We start from the raw sequence: 22,080 nt of genomic DNA on the forward strand, positions 1-22,080 counted from the left end.
TGTGTCTCACACATGTCACCTGTCTCCTGGGCTGAATGGTGGTGGCACTGGCAGCTGGCTCTTGCTGCACATGTTTCTGATGGCTGGAGCAGTGAGGGGGTCTCCTGTGCTAAGGATGCAGAAGCGGGTGGGAGGGAAGTGGGGTGGCTGAGGAGGAGAGGTTCTTGCCCAGGCTCCAAGCCCTGCCCCACACTTTCTGGAGAACAGACCACTCCAGGAAGGAGAAGGCAAGGGGCACAAGATCACGTATCCAGTGCGACCCACTGGAGTGTGTACTTGCGGTGTCTCAGTGGAGTCACACAGCCTCATGGGGCTAAGTCTGAGTGTTACTGAGTCCGAGCTCATACTGCTCGCTGCACGACAGGCCAGTCAATTGAGAGGCGAGGTGTTGGGGCAAGGAACAGCGATTTTATTCAGAAAGCCAGCAGATGAGAAGATTGTGGACTCGTGTCCCAAAGAACCATCTGCCCAGGTTTGGACGCTAGTTCCTTTTATAGAACAAAGAGGGGGAGGTGAGGAGGTAAAGTAAAAAGAAGGCGATCGGTTGTTGGAAATATTTCCTGGTTCCGGCCAGACTCCAGAGGGAATGTGATAATTTCTTCCTTCCTGCAGCCATTCACAGGTGGGCCTGGTGTGTGTGTGTTGGGGGGTTCCTGTGAGCTAAACAAAGGTATTTTAACTTAACAGTCAGGCATGGGAGGCAGGGTTCCTGGAGAATGGGCCATTATGTATACTTTAAGCTCTAGGCAATATCCCTTGAGTGATTAACTTGTAGCAGAAGGAATACAATACAAAGGTTAAAGTGAAGCACCATCCCAACATGGAGTCAGATTTGTTCTTCCCTGTTTCAGGAGCAGTCCCTTTCTACAGGTAAGAAAGGTGGGGAACAGGGAGAGGAAGCACACTGGCCTCAGGCAACAAGTGGTGAGCCCAAGTGCTGATTCTGGGGGCGGTGGGGTGAGCGGGAGTATCGGGACCATGACCCCTGGGTAGGCAGTTGGGGCCACATGAACTCACCTATTTCTGCTTCAAGAAGACTAGTCAGGATTCTTTTTCTGGGACTTGGGAAACAAAGCAGGTGGTTGAGAATAATCAAAACGGCCTTCTGAATGAGTGAAAATGAACTGAGTGTCTCTTCTGGGTCAGGTGCTTCCTTGTGGTGTTTCATTGAATCCTCACAACCATGTGCTTTGGTATTCGGGGAAGACCCCCCTCACCCCCCACAGAGAACTCAGAGAGGGAGAGGGGGCTGCCAGGGAGGGCAGAGCTCCAGCCAAGGCCAGCCCCTCTCACTCACAGGTCTTGTTCCCATCAGGGGGCCCGCTGGCCACACTTGCCAAACAGCTGATTGTCCCACGTGAGTTCCATGAGTACAGTCAGCCCCTCCCTCCTGTCCCTGACCCAGTGCTGGGTACGGAGGAGATGCTCAGAACCAGAGCATGAGTGTCTTCCAGCCTATTTTAAAGTATTTGAAGCCACTGTTGTGAACTGCTCTCCCCCACCCCTCTTTCCACCTGTGTGCTCCTGTGTGCCAGAAAGCCTTCCAACAGCTAAAGGGAAAACAAGTCTTTCCCTTTAGCAGAAAACTATACCTCAGTGGGCTCCTAGGAAAGGAGCGCTGTGCTGGGAGTCTAGTACTGGAGCAAGCACAAGCCCACTGCAAGCTTCAGTTTCCCCATCTATGCCATGAGGGTGCCTTTGGTGAGCCTTAAGCCCTCTTCAGGGCCCATGGCCCCTGACCCTTTATGGGTGGAGCTTCCAATCTCTCCCAGGAGCAGGGCCCAAAAGGAATCCCTTTCTAGGTTTGCCATCCAGAGGCAGGCACACAGAGACCCCACCTCTGTGGTCCTTGCTGCTTTTCTACTTAAAAATAGTCCTCACTCAGCTTTGACTAGATCAAAGGGACACACTGCTGGAACTTGCTGGCCAGAGGCTGTCACTGTTAACTCTTGCCCGCTGGTTACAGGTGGATTATAGCAAGTCCTGTGGGGACATAAGGAAGAAATAAGGCATATAAGTTCTGTGAGGGCAGGAACCGTTGGTCATCTATTTATCTCTTGGATGGCATAGAGTATTTCTTGAAGGAATGTTTGAATGAAATAGGGAATGAGCAGAGGTGATTCCTACCTAGAGCTGATAGGCTCATTGCGGAGGGAAGAGATATATACACAAAAAGTTAAATAATGATCCAAGGACCAAGTTACCATGCAAAGCAACGGTATGACATGTTGCAAGACAGCATTTGTGGTGCAGGAACACAGTGCAACTAATTCTGGGCTGAGGAGAGCAGGAAGAGCCTCTAGAAGAAGTTGGACTTTGGGCTGGACCTTGAGGGGTGAGTCCGGTTTGAGGGGTGTGGAGCCCCCAGATGCTTGCCCTGAAGAGGCAGTTCCTGCAAAGTTTCCGTGTTGGAAACGAGCAAAACACGCTCAAGCTCTCCAACAGAGGATGTGTCTCTGCTCTGGAGAGAAGGGAGACTGGACATGACTGGCGGGGCTCAGAGTGTTCTGGCCCAGGCTCTGCCCCTCAGTTTGTCTGCCTGACAGATGGAGGTCAGAATGTCTACCCCACTGGGATCTTGTTGGGATTTCCTGGGATGTGTTTGCACAAGCATTTTGCGGTCTGCGAAATGTTTTGCAAATATTCACTGTAATCCCAAGATGAAACCTGTTGCTCAAGGCAGGCGCAGTGTTTGTTCTCTCTGTGTTTTCCTCAAGCTGAGGGATGGCGACTCAAGGCCCAGGAAACAAACACTGACCAAATCAGTAACCGTTTATGGAGCTGCTACTGTGGGTGGAGCCCCACAGGGGATACAAGAGGAGGAAGACGGGTCCCAGCCATCCAGGGCTTAAAAAGGAGATAAGAAAAGCGGGTGAAAACTTAATATCCCCTGAGATTTTGTATATCAGCTGAAAATGATAATAGAACTTGCTGGAATGATATTAGGTCAACTTAACTGCCCTGTTTTCCATGAGAAGGTCATTTCAACCCCAAAGGTGTGAGACTGGGGTGGGGTGATAGGCCATATTCCATCTCATTAGCATGAACCCTAGTGACATCAGCAGGAAAACAGAGCCTCTGCTTACTGTTCTTGGCCCCAGGGAACAGCTTCTTGTGAGCCTCTCTCCCAGACACAAGGTGCATAATGTGGGTGAGGTCAACTTTGATGGTTCTAAAAATGTATACCCCTGTGTCTGCTCTTACACTGTGTGCCAAGGCAGGGAGAACAGGAGAAAATCTCCATTGAGCAGAGGAGGGACTGGATCCTGAACAGGGGAGGTGACTTTCCCAGGCCAGACAGTGAGTTAGCCTGGGCATAGAAGCCCCCTCTCCTGATTAATGCCTGGAGCTGTTTCGGTTCCTGCTGACCCTGCTTAGAACTGGAGTTGGGCATCGGGAACGGTTGACTGGAGTGGGGAGATTCCTCTGCGGGATGCTGATGTGGCTGGTCTACTACAGTCATTTACTAAATATCAATTGAGTAACTATTATAATCCAGGCACTGCTCTAGTGTTGAGATTCATTCGAGAATAAAACAGACTCAAGTCCCCACCCTTATGGAGCTTACTTTCTAGTGGGGGAGGAGGCAGACAAAAAACAATAAGGAAGCACATTATATAGCACATTAGAAGATAGAACGTGCTGTGGAAAGAAGGGAGTAGAGCAGGATAATGGGGATCAGTAGTTTGGGGTGGGTGAGAGCCACCTTTAAGACAGGGTGCTCAGGGTAGACTTCATTAAGAAGTTGTGAGATGAGCAAAAGCTTGAAGGAGGGGAGGGAGTTAGCCAGGTAGATCTCTGGAAGAAGAATGTTCCAGGCAGAGGGAATGGTCAGTGCAAAGACCCTGGGGCAGAAGTGTGCCTGGTATGTTCAAGAAGTACTGAGGAGGCCAGCGTGGCTGGAGCTGAGTGAGCAAGGGGAGAGCCCAAGATGAGGGCACAGAGGTCATGGGGCCATGTCACGGGGGGAATACGGAGGGCTTTGTGGTTATTCTAAGTGGGATGAGAAACCATCTAAAGGTTTTAAGCTGGGGAGTGGCTCATTAATTTACATTTGAAAAGGATCTCCAGGGCCCTGAATAGAGAACAGACTATAAAGGGATGAGGGTGGAACAGAGGATGAGTTAGGAGGCTGTCCAGGTGAGCAGTGATGGTCCCTCTGGCTAGGGTGGGACCTAAGGAGGGGCAGTCAGATTCTATATCTATTTGTAATGTAGAAGTAGAAGCAGCAAGATTTGCTTGTGGGTTGGATGTCAGACATGTGGGAAAGAAAGGAATAGATGAGTACTCCATAGTTCTGAGGTGAATGGGGAAGGGGTCGTTTACTGAGATGGGAACAGTGGGTGGCTCAGAGTTAGGGATACCGTGAGTCCAGTTTTGGACGTGTTAAGTTTGAGATGCATATTGACATCCAAGTGGAGATGTTAACTGGCCATTGGAATTACTGGACCACAGTTCAGGGCCAAGGTTGGGAATGGAGACATGCACTTGTTGATGAGCTAGTTGACAAGGAATTTAGTTTAGATAGAAAAGATAGGCTGAGCCCAACTTACAAAGGCCAGATAAAAGAACAGGATCTATCCATAAGTCAGGACACTGAGAAGGAGACAGTGAGTTAGAAGGAAACCAGGAAAGGGTGGGATTCTCGAAGTCAAGAGAAGACAGAGGTTCAAGAAGGAAAGAGAATTCACCTTTGTCAAACTGCTAAGGGCTGAGAATGACCCCTTGGCTTGGCCATGAGGACATTGTTGTTCATCTTATTAAGAAAGGTTTCCTTGGGCAATAGAAATCTGATTGGAGTGGGTTCCAAAAATAAAAGGGAAATGACGAAGTGGAGACTGAATATAAGCAACTCTTTCAGGAGGTTTTGCTATTAAGGAGAAACTGGGCAATAGCTAGAGGAAAACGAAGAGGAAAATGATGCAGAAAGCAAGGAGATAATTGCAGGTCACAATCCTCAAGTGGGTGAGAGGATGAGGACTTCAGGGCACAGGGGGCGAGGCAGCTGCAGAGAGGAGCACATGCAGGTGAGCCATCATTTTCCCTATGGCTTGTCCACATCTCAGCTGCCTTTCTGGACTCATCCTGGCAGAGGAAAGCGGCCGTAGCAGTGTTCCCACCCTACAGCAAGCAGAGCAAATCCATGGGCTACAGACCCAGGTCGTAAAATCAGCCCAAAGAATCAACAAATAATATGTTGTAGGGCTGGAGTGAAGATACCATGCTTTTGACAAAAAAAAATGTAGAAGAAAAGTGTTCTAAGCAAAAAAACAACCAGTTGGGAGTATGTCATGTAACGAAGCTCTGTGTCCCCTCTACAGTAAAATGTCCTACTTTACCCAAGAAATGAGGAAAAGAGGTTTTCGCTATTTTTCCTTCCATGATGATGTTTCACTTTGTTACTAATCAGACTAAGGCAAATAAAAATTGAAAATATTGGGCTTCCCTGGTGGCACAGTGGTTGAGAGTCCGCCTGCCGATGCAGGGGACACGGGTTCATGCCCCGGTCCAGGAAGATCCCATGTGGAGCGGAGTGGCTGGGCCCGTGAGCCATGGTCACTGAGCCTGCGCGTCCGGAGCCTGTGCTCTGCAACGGGAGAGACCACAACAGTGAGAGGCCACAACAATGAGACGCCCGTGTACCACAAAAAAAAAAAATCGAAAATATCATTTTTTGCCAAATGGACAAATATTTTTTTTGTCTTGTTATCTCATTTTTTTTAACATCTTTATTGGAGTATAATTGCTTTACAATGCTATGTTAGTTTCTGCTTTATAACAAAGTGAATCAGTTATACATATACATATGTTCCCATATCTCTTCCCTCTTGCATCTCGGTGCTTTGTGACCATCTAGAGGGGTGGGATAGGGAGGGTGGGAGGGAGGGAAACGCAAGTGGACAAATATTTTAAGGGATAATTCTTAGTATTCAAAAATGTTCTGTTAAACAGGCATTTCTTAAAACATGGGTGGGAGTGAAAAATTGGTTCAAGATCTTTGAGAAGCAGTTTGGCTATTGGCTGTAACCAAAAGACTTAGGAAATTTCATACTTCTTGGGCGCAGTAATTCCTCTTTTGGGAATCCAGCCTAGAGAAACCATTGGAAACTTGGACAAAGATTTAATAACAAGATTTCTCAAAAACTTGTTTATAGTAATGGAATAAATATAAGAAAGTTAACTGTCCAAACATAGAAGACTAGTTTACAACATTTTTGACACATTCATATTTAATAATATGGAGAAATGTTTAACATATGTTGGTAAGTGAAAAAAAGTTACAAAATTATTCCAAGTGAATTATTCAATTCCATCTTAGGGATTGTACATCCACTCTTCAATTAGGTCTAGACTAAAAATTATGTATTGAATTATTTAAAATTTTAATAACCATATGTGTCTCCATATTTCTAGTTGCATTTTCTTCATACCAGCTGGGCTGGTTTCATTTCTGCCCATTTTTATTTAAGTTCTTATTCTTTTTTTTATGAATGTTTTTCTTTCCTTTCCTTCTTTGAGAATTCTAAATATGCTTAATGTCTATTATTTTCACTTCTTACAAAATGAATTCCCCCTATTATTGGTTTGATTGGCTGTCTTCTTTGCAGTCATTCTTTTGAGGTCTTTTGGAATACCAGCTTGTTGACTCATCTTGAATGGTGTGTGTGTGTGTGTGTGTGTGTGTGTGTGTGTGTGTTGTGTTGTGTTGTGTTTGTGTTCAGCCCTTCTCTAGAAGTTCTGCATTGCTTCCACCCAGCTTCCTGGTCCCCTCAGTTCAACATTAGCCTTACCTTGGTGGCCTCGGGCTCCCATCCAGGGAGAGCTGAGGATACCATGGGTCCAGTCACCAAGCAGCAGTTGTTGTGGTCCAGCTCTTGGCTAGGAGGCTAAGTACAAAATATAAATCACAGTCCCAGGCAATGGTCAGACACAGCTTTTTCCAGCCCTCTCCCATAAGCAGGGGCATGGCATGTTTCTGCTTCATCTCTGGTCAACAGAGATGTTTATCTTATTTGAGATCAGTTGGTCTTTTAAACTAAAAAAAAATTTTTTTATCTATCATTGCTTTGTATGTGGTACAGATGAGGGGGCCTCAAAGAGTGAATGTAATACCATCTTAACCAGAAGTCCCAAGTCTCAGCTTCTTACTTTTCTGACTCTGGCTTGTGGCTATGAAGAAGTGTCATTAGCATTTATGCCCACCTTTTGCTAACTGCTTTGCTTACTCCACTCCCAATTTTCCCCAGGTACTTGGGTGTCTCACATGTGCTCACGAGCCAGCCTGCTCAAATCCCACCAATCTCGTGCTCCTGGAGCTGTCTACTACCTGGCAGCCCTCCTACTGGCTGTACTGTCCTAGCACCTCCCAGTAGAGGGGTGATCTCCTGGACTTCCAAACATTCAAGACCCCCGAGTCCAAACAGTACCGGAGTCTCCTGCAGTCCCTGCAAAGAACTCCCTGCCAAGAACTCCCTGCCTTCCCTACCTCTTCAGAGAACTCAGACCAGAGTTCAAGGGCAGAGCTGAAGAACAGACCCGTGCTTCCCTCTCCTTCTTCCCAGGTTTCACCCCCAAGCCCTCCACTTACAGTGTTCTCCTCAGTGGCCCCTTTCACACAGGTGACACTGATTTCTAGGAGACAGCAGTGAGCAGTCCTGAGACAGATCTTAGTTCCCCTGTATAGGAATTGAACCTGGGTAGCCTGGATGAAAACCAGGAATCCAAGCCGTTAGTCCACCAGGGGCTAGAGACTAGAAGCAAAGTGCCTCTAGCTCTTTCCCCCATTGAAAGCAAGAATGTTTCAAGGAGGCAAAAACTGCAAAATAGGTACAAAGTTTATTACTAGAGACACAGCCCAATGTATGGGAGAGCACACAGAGAAAGAGTGTATTTATTTAAGTCAGAAGCAAGGCAGAAATACACACCCAGGGAGAAAGGGTATAGCCATCCTTCCTAATGAGGAGGAGTGCAGGAAAGAGGTGATTTAAATCACTTACATAGGACACTTCTTCCTGGTCTTTGTTTACCTTTGGCCAAATATCTGGTTTCTTTTTCCACACCTGACCTGCCCTAGGACCCTCCCCAACATGCCTGCCAACTTTTTGCTAAGATGGTTCCCACTGCAGAGGCCTGTGGCGGTATGTCCCACACCTATTATGGGATGGCGCCCCCTCCCTTTTTGACCCCCAAGGAGCCTTCCCGCCCATGTGCAGACAGGGAAGTTTTCCTTGACCTCCGGAGCGGTCATCTTATCTCTTTACTTCAGCAGAGCTCATCTTCTGCCACTAGCTTTGTCCTTGGAGCATCTGGGTGAGAGCAAAGCTTCAGTTTTCCTCCACTTGACACGTACCAGCTGTCCAGCCCAGGGGCCCATTTATCTCCTACCTCAAAACCAGTTCATGTGAATGAGTCCATCACACACAACCCCCCTCTGAATCCCAGGCTGGGCTACCTTCTGCATGTGACTAGAAATAGATGCTCAACATTAGCAGTGATTTTATTTGGGTAGGTAGATTATAGTGATTTTTTAAAAAATCTTTTTTAAAGTGTGTGTGTGCTTTTAGGTATTTTTCTAATTCTCTACAGTTAATGTTTATAATTTTGTAATCATGCAACAATATTATTGGGGACATTTCGGTTTCTTCCATGTCCTGGCGATTGTAAATAGTGCTGCAATGAATATTGTGGTATGTGTATCTTTTTGAATTATGGTTTTCTCAGGGTATATGCCCGATAGTGGGATTGCTGGGTCATATGGTAGTTCTATTTTTAGTTTTTTAAGGAATCTCCATATTGTTCTCCATAGTGGCTGTATCAATTTACATTCCCACCAACAGTGCAGGAGGGTTCCCTTTTCTCCACATCCTCTCCAGCAAGTATTGTTTGTAGATTTTTTGATGATGGCCACTCTGACCTGTGTGAGGTGATATCTCATTGTAGTTTTGATTTGCACTTCTCTAATAATTAGTGATGTTGAGCAGCTTTTCATGTGCTTCTTGGCCATCTGTATGTCTTCTATGGAGAAATGTCTATTTAGGTCTTCTGCCCATTTTTGGATTGGGTGGTTTGTTTTTTAAATATTGAGCTGCATGAGCTGTTTATATATTTTGGAGATTAATCCTTTGTCCGATTATTCATTTGCAAATATATTCTCCCATTCTGAGGGTTGTCTTTTCCTCTCGTTTAGGGTTTCCTTTGCTGTGCAAAAGCTTTGAAGTTTCATTAGGTCCCATTTGTTTATTTTTATTTCCATTACTCTAGGAGTTGGATCAAAAAAGATCTTGCTGTGAGTTATGTCAAAGAGTATTCATCCTATGTTTTCCTCTAAGAGTTTTATAGTGTCCAGTCTTACATTTAGGTCTCTAATCCATTTTGAGTTAATTTTTGTGTATGGTGTTAGCAAGTGTTCTAATTTCATTCTTTTACATGTAGCTGTCCAGTTTTTCCAGCACCACTTATTGAAGAGACTGTCTTTTCTCCATTGTATATCCTTGCCTCCTTTGTCATAGATTAGTTGACCATAAGTGCGTGGGTTTATCTCTGGGCCTTCTATCCTGTTCAATTGATCTATATTTCTGTTTTTGTGCCCGTACCATATTGTCTTGATGACTGTAGCTTTGTAGTATAGTCTGAAGTCAGGGAATCTGATTCCTCCAGCTCAGTTTTTTTCCCTCAAGACTGCTTTGGCTATTCGGGGTCTTTTATGTCTCCATACAAATTTTAAGATTTTTTGTTCTAGTTCTGTAAAAAATGCCATTGGTAATTTGATAGGGATTGCATTGAATCTGTAGATTGCTTTGGGTAGTATAGTCACTTTCACAATATTGATTCTTCCCATCCAAGAACATGGTATATCTCTCCATCTGTTGGTATCATCTTTAATTTCTTTCATCAGTGTCTTATAGTTTAATGCATACAGGTCTTTTGTCTCCCTAGGTAGGTTTATTCCTAGGTATTTTTTTTCTTTTTGTTGCAATGATAAATGGGAGTGTTTCCTTAATTTCTCTTTCAGATTTTTCATCATTAGTGTGTAGGAATGCAAGAGATTTCTGTGCATTAATTTTGTATCCTGCAACTTTACCAAATTCATTGATTAGCTCTAGTAGTTTTCTGGTGGCATCTTTAGGATTTTCTATGTATAGTATCATGTCATCTGTGAACAGTAAGAGTTTTACTTCTTCTTTTCCAATTTGTATTTCTTTTCCTTCTCTGATTGCAATGGCTAGGACTTCCAAAACTATGTTGAATAATAGTGACGAGAGTGGACATCCTTGTCTTGTTCCTGATGTTAGAGAAAATGCTGTCAGTTTTTCACCATGGAGAATGATGTTTGCTGTGGGTTTGTCATATGGCCTTTATTATGTTGAAGTAGGTTCCCTCTATGCCCACTTTCTGGAGAGCTTTTATCATAAATGGGTGTTGAATTTTGTCAAAAGCTTTTTCTGCATCTATTGAGATGATCATATGGTTTTTATTCTTCAATTTGTTAATATGGTGTATCACATTGATTGATTTGTGTATATTGATGAATCCTTGCATCTCTGGGATAAATCCCACTTGATCATGGTGTATGATCCTTTTAATATGTTGTTGGATTCTGTTTGCTAGTATTTTGTTGAGGATTTTTGCATCTATATTCGCCAGTGATATTGGTCTGTAATTTCCTTTTTTTGTGGTATCTTTGTCTGGTTTTTGTATCAGGGTGATGGTGGCCTCATAGTATGAGTTTGGGAGTTTTCCTTCCTCTGCAATTTTTGGAAGAGTTTGAGAAGGATGGATGTTAGCTCTTCTCTAAATGTTTGATAGAATTCACCTGTGAAGCCATCTAGTCCTGGACTTTTGTTTGTTGGAAGATTTTTAATCACAGTTTCAATTTCATTACTTGTGATTGGTCTGTTCATATTTTCTATTTCTTCCTGGTTCAGTCTTGGAAGGTATACCTTTCTTAGAATTTGTCCATTTCTTCCAGGTCATCCATTTTATTGGCATAGAGTTGCTTGTAGTAGTCTCTTAGGATGCTTTGTATTTCTGCGGTGTCTGTTGTAACTTCTCCTTTTTCATTTCGAATTTTATTGATTTGCGTCCTCTCCCTCTTTTTCTTGATGAGTCTGGCTAATGGTTTATCAATTTTGTTTATCTTCTCAAAGAACCATCTTTTAGTTTTATTGATCTTTGCTATTGTTTTCTTTGTTTCTATTTCATTTATTTCTGCTCTGATCTTTAGATTTCTTTCCTTCTGCTAACTTTGGGGTTTGTTTGTTCTTCTCCTTTAGGTGTAACGTTAGATTGTTTATTTGAGATTTTTCTTCTTTCTTGAGGTAGGCTTGTATAGCTATAAACTTCCCTCTTAGAACTGCTTTTGATGCATCCCATAGGTTTTGGATCATCGTGTTTTTCATTGTCATTTATCTCCAGGTATTTTTTATTTCCTCTTTGATTTCTTTAGTGATCTCTTGGTTATTTAATAACGTATTGTTTAGCCTCCATGTGTTTGTTTTTTCCTTTTTTCCCCTGTAATTGATTTCTAATTTCATAGCGTTGTGGTCAGAAAAGATGCTTGGTATGATTTCAATTTTCTTAAATTTACTGAGGCTTGATTTGTGACCCAAGATGTGATCTATCCTGTAGAATGTTCCGTGCACACTTGAGAAGAAAGTGTAATCTGCTGTTTTTGGATGGAATGTCCTATAAATATCAATTAAATCTATCTGGTCTATTGTGTCATTTAAAGCTTGTGTTTCCTTATTAATTTTCTGTCTGGATGATCTATACATTGGTGTAAGTGAGGTGTTAAAGTCCCCCACTATTACTGTGTTACTGTCAATTTCCTCTTTTAGAGCTGTTAGCAGTTGCCTTATATATTGAGGTGCTCCTATGTTGCGTGCATATATATTTATAATTGTTATATCTTCTTCTCTGATTGATCCCTTGATCATTATGTAGTGTCCTTCCTTGTCTCTTGTAACATTCTTTATTTTTTATTTATTTATTTTTTTTGCGGTATGCAGGCCTTTCACTGTTGTGGTCTCTCCAGTTGCAGAGCACAGTCATCCAGACGCGCAGGCTCAGCGGCCATGGCTCAGGGGCCCAACCACTCCACGGCATGTGGGATCTTCCCGGACCGGGGCACGAACCCGTGTCCCCTGCGTCAGCAGGCGGACTCCCAACCACTGCGCCACCAGGGAAGCCCTACTGCTGCTTCTCATGTCCGCCTGCTCCAGCTCCTGTGTCCGCAGGAGCGGCCACTTTGAGGCGCCCCAGCCCTTGCCCCTTTGCCTGTCCCATCCTGGGCTCCCAACTTCATTTCATGCTGCGTTCCCTCTAAATTACTCCAGAGCCCAGGAAGCTCCAGGCGGTCTGCGTACTATGGATGTGTGATTTGGGGTTCTGCCATTGGGCAGTAGTTTTATGTCTGCTGAGTGAAAATGTTCTGCTCTAGAAGATTCTTCTGGCTTTTTGCTGGCTTATCCCCTTGCTCTAATTGGATTAAACTGAGCACAGGGAGGGGAAGGAACACAGGCTTTCGGGATTCTAATCCCCACCCCACTACTTACGGGTCACTCATTGTCGTCATCTGTAAAACGGAGCTATAATTCTCTACCTTAGGAGTTATTAATATTTTAGGAATTAAATGAGATAATACATGTGAAGCCATTAACTACACACACCTGGCACATGGTCAGTCCAAAAGTATTAGGTCTAGTTTTGCTTTCCTCTCTCTAGCCTCCTCGAGATACAAGAGGTCGCAGAGGATTTGGTTGGGAGACAGGAACTGTCCCTTGGACTGATCTGGTCACATCAGAAGTAGACATATATATGTATACATATACACAGCACCTACTTGGGGCCAGCAATGATCCTTTGAAGTCAGAATCAGCATCCTCATTTGACCCATGAGGAATCTGACTCTCAGAAAAGTAACTTACCAGGCCAAGGTCCCACAGCTAGTAGCAGAGCAGGTATTAAAACTCAGGGCTGGCTTCCCTGGTGGCGCAGTGGTTAAGAGTCCACCTGCCGATGCAGGGGACGCGGGTTCGTGCCCCGGTCTGGGAAGATCCCACATGCCGCAGAGCAGCTGGGCCTGTGAGCCATGGCCGCTGAGCCTGTGAGTCCGGAGCCTGTGCTCCGCAATGGGAGAGGCCACAACTGTGAGAGGCTCGCGTACTGCAAAAAAAAAAACAACCAAAAAAAACCCTCAGGGCTTTGCTCTTTCTCCTCCACTCCCAGAACACCATTGCTGTCTTTCCTTCCTTCCTGCTGAGAAAGGGTCAGTGGGCTGAGACACTGATGCTCATGAGCCCATCAAAGGGGGCAGTTCACTCTGCCCAGAGCACCCCCAGGCAGATGTTCCAGATGTTTGCCACTAGCACCAAGAATCTTCCCTTACAGACTTTCTGGACCAAGCCCCCAGAACAGAGAGGCAACGAAGCTTCCCACCCCCAACCTCCTACCCAAGCCTGTTCCCAGGAGAGGGTGTGTGTGGCCAAGGCTCTCGGCACAGTCCTGGCTTTAAGGATGGCCGTGAACCTTGGCTCTGTTCCACCCCCAGGCCCTGACTCTGGCAACTTACTCCCCACCCCAACAGGTGTTCTATTGGACCCACCTGTCCTACCTCCCACGTCTGCACGGGCCCAACTTCTGGAAGTAGCTGCTGGTCCCTGGCATCTTGTTCTTCCTGGAGAAGGCCGTTGGCCTGGCCGCATCCCTCATGGAGGCCCTGTGCATCGTGGAAGTCATCTCCTCCCTTCCAAGGTGCAAAGGGGGCCTGACGAGCCAAGGGGAGTCACAGGTGGTGGGGTGCAGAAGCTGAGTACTCTGTTAGACCCCCGCTCCCAAGGAAATGGGGCACCCCATCACAGTGGAGAAGATAAGCAAAGTGCAAGACTCGATCTAGCCCTCCGGGAGTGACACTTCTGGAAGGGGAATAACAGGTAAGCAGGGTACCACTAAAGGCCAGTGTGCACAGAATACCTTCAGTAAGTATATATTAGTGTCTGCAAGGTGGCAGGCCCTGCACTAGGTGACAGAAATGCAGAGAAGGCTCAGCCACTGTCCTGCTCTCCATGGGCATCCAGGCTAGTAGGAGAGCAGCCCTTCCGTTACAGTGCAGGGCTGTGTTGGTAAGAGAAGAATCCCAGGAGGTGTTAAAACTCTTTGTCTTTGAGAGATCAGAGAAGCTTCAGAATGAGAGGGGAGCTGCCTTTTCAGGGTTTTGAAAGATGAATAGGAGTTTGTTGGATAGACAAGACAGGGAAGGGTTTGCTTGGATAAGGAACAGCATGGGCAAAGGCACAGAGTTATGAAAGGGCATACTGTGCTTGGGGGACTACAGGTAGTTTGGCACAGCTGGAGCCAAGGTGCCAGGGAGAAGCTGGAGGGGTGGGCAGGACCTAAGCGTGAGTGGCCTCACCCTGCAGGCCATGGGAAACCCTTGAGCAGGGTGAGGGATGGGTGGGCAGTGGTATTGAGGTGCTTTATACTCCAGCTGCATTTCTTTACTCGCTCTGTAGAAGATGGCTTGGAGGGGACCACTGGGGAGGCTGTTGCATACATGTAGATGAGAGCTCACGGGAGCCTTGACCTTGAACTGGGTGGGGAGGGGGCATGTCACAGAAAGACTCAAGAGGTAACTGGCTGCATTTGCGGTTGAGTTGGGGAAGGCGTCTAGGCTGTCTTGCAGGTGCCTGAGTAACTGGGGCCATTTTTGGAGAAAGGGAAGGCAGTTCTGGGTGGGTTTGACTCTGGACAGCATGAGAGTGAGGACACAGAAGTTGACTAAGAGGCTGAGGTTTCTGTCTAGACCCTGGCATCAGACAGAGTGGTTGGATTCAAATCCCGTGGTTTCTTAGCTGGTGGCCTTGAGCAAGTCATTTAACCTCTCTGAGCCTCAGCCTCTCCTGCGTAAAGTGGAGAAAGAATGACATTCATCTCAGAGAGTCGCTGTGAGGACTAGAGATAGCACTAGAAGGGCTCCACACAGCTCTGGCACCCAGTAAGTGCTCAATAAACCGAAGCTACTAGCCCGGAGGCAGTTGTATCCTGGGGAGATGCCCGTTCACGGCTGGAATACCACCCAGGTGCCACAGAAGTTCCAAGAAAGGGGCTGGAGCAGTCAGGGGCTTCACAGAGTGGGAGGGCCACTGAGAAGCAGTATTTACACCACAAGAAGTGGGATCACACCATGAGCCCCACTTCAGACACAGCCTGACTTCCCTTCTCTGATCACTGCCCACCCCCTGGTTGGCAGATGTGCTGCAGGGGCACATCTGGCACAGGCACAGAAGAGTCTTCTGTGCTCACAGGCACAGAAGAGTCTCATGTCTGGGGCCGGCCTGGCTTGTGGTGGAGAAAGACGGCCCAGCCTCCATCCTCTGGCCTTGGGGCCCCTGGCAGATCTGGGCCTGCACAGATGACCCTGGTCTCTTTCTTCTCTCCCCAGGTCACTCATCTCGTCATCAAGAAGCCCCCTCCTTTCCACCACAGGCCTGGCAACTACTTGTAACTGAACATCCCCACCATCGCGCACCACAAGTGGCACCCCTTCACCCTCAGCAGCGCTCCCGAGCAGAAAGGTAGGCCTGCGCCAGCCCCACTGGTCACTCAGCAGGTATTACTGAGTCCTTGCCGTGTGCCAAGCAAGGCTGGGAACCAGGAACACAGAGGTGAACAAGACCAGACACACAAAGTCGACCTCCCAAAGCTCCCTCTGGAGCACAGAGGCAGCCGTGCAGATGCTGACCGAATGGGGTTGTTTGGCGCTGTACTGGCTGCCGTGAGGGTCACAGGCGAGGGCCTGGCCTGGTGGGGGAAGTGGGCAGGGTGGCATTTCAGCTGAACTTTGAAAGGTTCGTAGGAGTTTCCTAGGTAGGGAAGGACGAGGGGGTGGAGGCGGAGGGAGAAGCATGAAAACATGGAAACGTAGGAGGGTCTGATGTAGTTTGGGCTGAGAGTCGGGTGGAGTAGGGAGGAAGGAAGTAGGGGCAGTGGGGGCGGAAGAGAGGGTCAGAGAAGGGACCAAAGGTAGACAAGAGTGGCTGGCAAAGTCGATGAGAACCAGGGTGGGACTGTGAAAGGCTTCGAACGCAGAGTGGAACGCAGGATGGCGCAGGCGGTTGGGAGCCCGCAGGGGTCTTAAGCGGAGGAACAGCGGCTCAGAGGAGAGGGGACCATGTCGTTTCCAAAGGGGCTGTGACAGGAAGCCAGGCTTCCGCACTCCATGTGGGCATGAGCCCTGTGGGGCGTCAAGGCAGCAGAAGCCCTCGCACCCTTCTCCCCCATCCCTGGACCACCCCTATTCCCTCTGGATACCCAGCGCCCATAGAACCGCTCAGCGGACCCTCCCTTTGCCCAGCTGTCCTCTGACTCGCAGCCATGCGTGGGCCTGCCTTCTGGTCCTGAGCTGTTGGTCGGGCCACAAGCTGGACCTCTGACCTCCTGGCCAGGCGTTGGCCCTCCCACCTCAAGCGGTGCTTCTGACAGAGGAGGCCTTGCGTGGCCTGTTACAGCGAGACCCTTGCTCGGCTTCAAGAGGAGTAAAGGCTTCTGGTTGCCAGGGTTCTCTGACCCACCCCCATTAAAAGCTGTAGCTTCACTCAGGATGCCTCCCACCCCCTGGCCCAGCTCCCTCAGCTCAGGGCGCAGACCCAAGTCCAGGGTTCCCCACCCGAAGCTGCACAACACCCACCCTGGAATCATGTGAGTGGTGGCCTGGAGGTACAATGGGGTGAGGGTGTGGGTTACAGAGGGTGGGTTATCTTCTTCCTATTTTTCTTTGCTTTGCTGTTTTGTAAAGAACAGATATGCTTCCAGAAAATTCAGACAGTATAGAAACATGTCCTGAAGAAAATTAAAATCCCTCAAGTAATTCCACCCAAAGAAATCCATTGTCCGAAGCGGGAAAGGGACGATGGGATGAATTGGGAGATTGGGATTGACATATATACACTCTTGATACTATGTATAAATTAGATTCCATAATGAGAACCTACTGTATAGCACAGGGAACTCAGTGCTCTGTGGTGACCTAAATGGGAAGGAAATCCAAAAAAGAGGGGATATATGTATACGTATAGTGATTCACTTTGCTGTATGGTAGAAGCTAACACAACATTGTAAAGCAACTATACTCCAATAAAATTTTAAAAAGAAAAAGAAATAAAACCATTGCCTTCCAGATCTCGATACATCTCCATGGATAATCAGAAGCAGAGATAATTCTGCATGCAAGGGATCACTGTTCACACTGTGAAGCCCACTTTTTCTCCATGAATAGTATGTCATGAAAATCTTTGCATGTCAGTTCTCTTAAAAGAAGAACTTTTCCTTTTTATGGCTGCATACTATTCCAGTGTATCAATACTAATATGATTATAATGACCATGTTTATTTTATGGATGTATTATTTATTTGACCAATTCTTGAAGGGGTTTCTTAGGGTCTCAGCTTGGAATCTGCCCATATCTTGGGCCCGAGTCCCCTGCAGTGAGCTGAGTGAGTTTATATGGGGACTGGTAAATCCTCCAACTTTGTTTGCAGAGCTGGCTTACAGAATCAGAAGTGGAACTCAGGCTGGCAGGTGCGGCTGATTGAATTCAGCTGACATTTAAGAGACCTTCTCCGTATGAGTCACTGTGTGAGGCAGTTCAGGGTGCATCTGTGCGACAGGGCATAGCCCAGCCCTCCTGCCTCTTTGCACCCTGAAGGCTGAGGAAGCGCCAGGAAGGCGCATGGGAGTAGGGACCCAAGCATGTGACTTTTCAGTCCCCTCCTCACAAAGCTGTGAGAGCATGCCTCACCTCTCTGTAAACACAGGGTCCAACCAGTTCATTCAGGAACTTAGGTGGACAAAAAAAAGTGACATCTTGGTTTCACTAACAGCTAACTAAAATTTAGCATTTTCTTCAGGTATGAATGCAGGTAACAATCCATAGTAGCATTACCAACCCGTGTGCCTTTTTCGAAATGAAAACCATGGGTTCTTCTTCATATCACATTACGGTTGCTGTCCATACTTTCGGATATCATTCATGCTTATTGCTAATTCACGTTTCCAGTGGCCGTGTGACTCCTGCTGCATCTCAGTATTTCATGTATTAACAAAAACGCACATGTATTCTTAAATCAAAATTTTAAAAAATATATTTTGATAACTGTCTCATTATAATTGGTTTCATTTGTAATTTCTACATATGTTATTCAATGTATTTAAAAACCTTATTCTGAGAAGGAGTCTATCCATTTCCTTCATACGACTGCCAAAAAGAGTCCGTGATTTAAAATAAAAGAAAAAGGATGAGAAGCCCAGACCAGGAGATCTCTTAGGGGCCTCCTTACTCTCATGTGGGTTCTTTCTGGTACCCCTCAACAGAGGGATAGCCCCCCCAGGCTTTTCCATCAGTCATCCACTCAACAGGGAACCTTAGTAAGCAACCCCTGCATCCCAGACACTGGGGGGCAGTGCAAGCTGTGGTTCCCACCATTGACTGAGCACCTACTGTGTGCAGAGCCGTTGTCAGGCACCCGGTTGAATGTGGGAGGGAGAGGGTCCCCACCTTGGTGAGACCCTGGCTTGATGGAGGAGGCCTGGCCCCCACCCCTAGGGAGCTCCCAGTGTGCTCAGGGGCACTCTGACCCCTGCCTTGGCAAAGGAGACTGAACCCTTAGGTTGACCTCACCGAGCAAGATTGCCAGGTCTGCACAGAGAGCTCGGCTCTCCAAGTCCCATGACTGTGGCTGCTAGTTTGGGCCTGAGGAAGGACATTCAAAGGAGGACTTAAGGGGCGGACACCCAGTCCCAATCCCTCCAAGTGAGACGGGCCTGTCCCTGCTGGAGAACAGTGCTGAACCCTTTCCTCCCTCCCTGTCTTTTGCTCAGACACCATCTGGCTACACACCTGGTCCCAGGGCCAGTGGATAAACAGGCTGTATGAGTCCTTCAAGAAATCAGACCCAGTGGACTATGGTTCCGAGAGGCTCTCAAGGAGTTTGAAGATGAGAAGGAGTCAGAGGAAGCTGCAGGGAAGTGACTGCAGGGAAGTAAGTTTCCACCATGGTGACAAACCCATGGGGACCAAGTTGCCTTCTTAGTTGGCAACCACTGAGCAGCTGTCGTGTACACCGGCTGGACGGTGGCACACAGGGCGAGGCAACTACAGACTGTGTGGTCCGAGCCTCCTCGAAGCCTGACCACGCCAGATCCTCCCCGCTCCAGTGTGCTCCATTAGAAAGACGGGGACAATGCAAAGAGGGGGAAATTGAGTTGAGAAAAACCCACCCCCACCTCTCTGCTCTAACGCTTTCTAACTGTATGGCCTTGGGCACATCTTTTAGCCTTGCTGAGCCTCAAGTTGTTCATCTACAAACTGGAGGTGCTTCCCACCGTTGGCTTTCCTTTTACACATGATTCTTTTAAGGACCAATGGAATGAATGCATGTCAAGTATTGAGTGAACTGAGCAACATGGTCCAGAGGGATCATTCATTATCACCATCACCATCACCATCGCCATCAGCATTGTTATCTTTTGAGCCCTGATGAACTGCACAAGATTGGCCATCTGCCAGTGCCTGGAGTGAACACAGGTTCTGGGAGGTTTGCGAGGAATACAGAGAGATCAGAGCAGCACCTGAGGGAGCAGGGATAGATGTAGGGGGCTGAGGGTGCCTGAACACTTAGTAGGCTGCACCACTGAGCCGGGAGACAGGTTAATATGTGGAAACCCTGTTGAAGGTCAAAGGAAGAAAGCCCGCAGGCCTGGCCCAGCCCTGCCTTGCCCCTGTGGAATTTAAAGTCCAGGGGAGAAAACCATGTGGAATCCTGCCTGGTCAGACAGGACAGTGCCAAGAGCAAAGCTCCGGGAAAGGGAGAGGTAGGTAGAAACAAGCAGAATGTTCTCTCCTGTTAATCAGGGGAAACCTCCCGAAGGAGAAAGCTGATTTTCAAACCCGGGCGAGTCTTGGCACACTGAGATTGGTGGCTAGATACACTAAAAGCAGTGTTTCCTTGGGGTCTTAAGCACCGCTGCCAAAGAATAAACTGGCACAATCTTTCTGGTGGGCAGTCTGGCTATATGTGTCAGCGTTTTAATATCTATACCCAATGGCCCAGCAATGCCATTTTTAGGGATTTAGCCTAACAAGCTGATTGGACATGTACACAAGAAGTACATTAACCACCTTGTTCATTCATTCATTTAGCAAATATTTATTGAGCACAGGATCTGCTGTTTTCCAGGTACTGTTTTAGATGCTGGAGATATGTCAATAAGCAAAATAGCCATTGGCACTGCTTCCCTTCCGGAGGGGGAGATAGACAGTAAATGCACAAATAGATATAAAATGTGTCACGTGGTAATAAATGCTATGAAGAAAATCAGGGTAAAGGGAAAGAGCTAATTTATATAATATACCGTGGTTGCTAACAAGAATGAGAAAATGAGATTAACCAAAATGCCCAACGGTAGGGAAGCAGTTAAATAAATTACTGATCGCCCGTCTAATAGAATAGTAAGTTGCCTAAAAAAGACTATGTGAATGTATATGCATTAGCACGTAAGCTGGTCAAGATGTAGTAAGTGGAAAAGGCAAATTACAAAGCAGTACGTTCCATTTATGTGAAACTGTGTGTGTGTGTGTGTGTGTGTGTGTGTTTGTGTGAAAAAGATCTGGAAGGACAGAGAAAATGTTTAGAAAAGTTGTATCTTCCAATTCAGGGTACTTTTTTACATTATTCTTTAAAGTTCTGTAGTTTCTGAATCTTTAAAGAAAAAACTAACACGTACTGATCTTGAGGTTTAAATCATAAAGCACTGGTTTTTTTGAAACCAAACAGGGTTTACAGCCCCAGCCCATCCACTCTGGAGCCTCGGCACAAGGTGCAATGACCTCCAAAAAGGATGTCTCTGTGGAGACGATGCCCTACAGGCCCAAGGGAACTCCACAGCAGGGGGATGAAGGCCTGGTGTACGTGGGGACAAAGGACGGGGTTCAGGCACAGTGGGAAGCTGCAACCGAAGATCTGGGCCAGGTAAGGCTGAGGAAGCTGGGGCTGGAGCCTGGAGAGCCAATGATGTTTCTTCCCAGGAACGGTGGGTGGGTCCTTGGAACTTGGAAGAGAAGGCCTCAAGGGCAGGCCACATTCAGGAAGGACCACACACCACGTGGTGTTTCTGTAGCCAGTCACCTGCATGGCACCTTCATAACTTTTGCCATATTTACTTGCCACAGGTGATATTTCCTACTGAATCTTTCTCCTTACATCCCAACATTACTTTCAACCTAATCGTATTTTAAAAGGACTCTTTAGATTGCCATGTTTAATGAAGAACCAGTTATCACGTGCCGTAAACAGAAGATAACTCTGAAAGCAAAAACGATGTAATTAAATTCTTGCCAGATGTTGCTGCCTGCTAAGTGCGGCTCTGAGCCTGAGCTGCATCCACTGCTTGTTCCCTCTCTCTCTCTCTCTGTCATGCTCTCCATCTCTTTCTTTCTCAGATTGTTAAAAGAAAAAAAAAAGGGGAGGGATTAGTAAGTGTTAGAGAGATGTTAAAGATATAATAACCATGGTGTAAGGCTTTCTCCTTGCAATCAGAAGAATTTTAAAAAATTGTAAGAGAAGTATCCCTCTCACAGTGTACTTCCTAAAATAATCCTCACAAGTAGTTCACATCCAGCACTGTGGAGGACACAGAATTCGGTTGCCGCCAAAGAAGCAACGTGGTGTGACGTGGTGAGTGCAGGATGGGCAGCTGGAGACCCAGGCTCCACCCCGAGCTCTATGGGAACTTGGGCGAGTCATTTCCACACTCTCGGGTTCGGCTTCTCTCTGTGAAATAAGGGATTTGCTTGGATGATTGTGAAGGTCACTCCTCACCAGAGAGAAACTGTCACAGGCCCCTGCAGCCCTTTGAGTGGGGGGAGGTTCTGTTTCCTTCATCTTCAGGAAGGAAGCACTTTGACCTCAGGGAATCTGGTCTGCCTGTCCTCGGGGCTGGAGGAGTTAGGCAGAGCAGAGGAGGCCTTTTCCCTGCCCTCAGGCAGCTCCCTGTCAGCAAGCCCAGAGCAGGGTCCCAAGGGCAGG

General features: G+C 46.9%; 1 pseudogene across 1 annotated transcript in view; it reads left to right on the plus strand.

The window, feature by feature from the left end:
* The first annotated feature begins 978 nt into the window (after positions 1 to 978).
* The window catches only part of LOC309960477 (NADPH oxidase 5-like), a 31,466-nt pseudogene continuing 10,364 nt past the window's right edge, over positions 979 to 22,080 (plus strand). Inside the window, exons 1-6 of the transcript in view lie at positions 979 to 989; positions 12,183 to 12,252; positions 13,586 to 13,752; positions 15,440 to 15,572; positions 18,875 to 19,035; positions 20,830 to 21,024. The product of the transcript in view is annotated as an NADPH oxidase 5-like (transcript). The remainder of the gene's footprint in view (positions 990 to 12,182; positions 12,253 to 13,585; positions 13,753 to 15,439; positions 15,573 to 18,874; positions 19,036 to 20,829; positions 21,025 to 22,080) is intronic.

This window comes from Leucopleurus acutus (genome assembly GCF_964270905.1).
Source record: "Leucopleurus acutus genome assembly, chromosome: 1".
Taxonomy (NCBI): domain Eukaryota; kingdom Metazoa; phylum Chordata; class Mammalia; order Artiodactyla; family Delphinidae; genus Leucopleurus; species Leucopleurus acutus.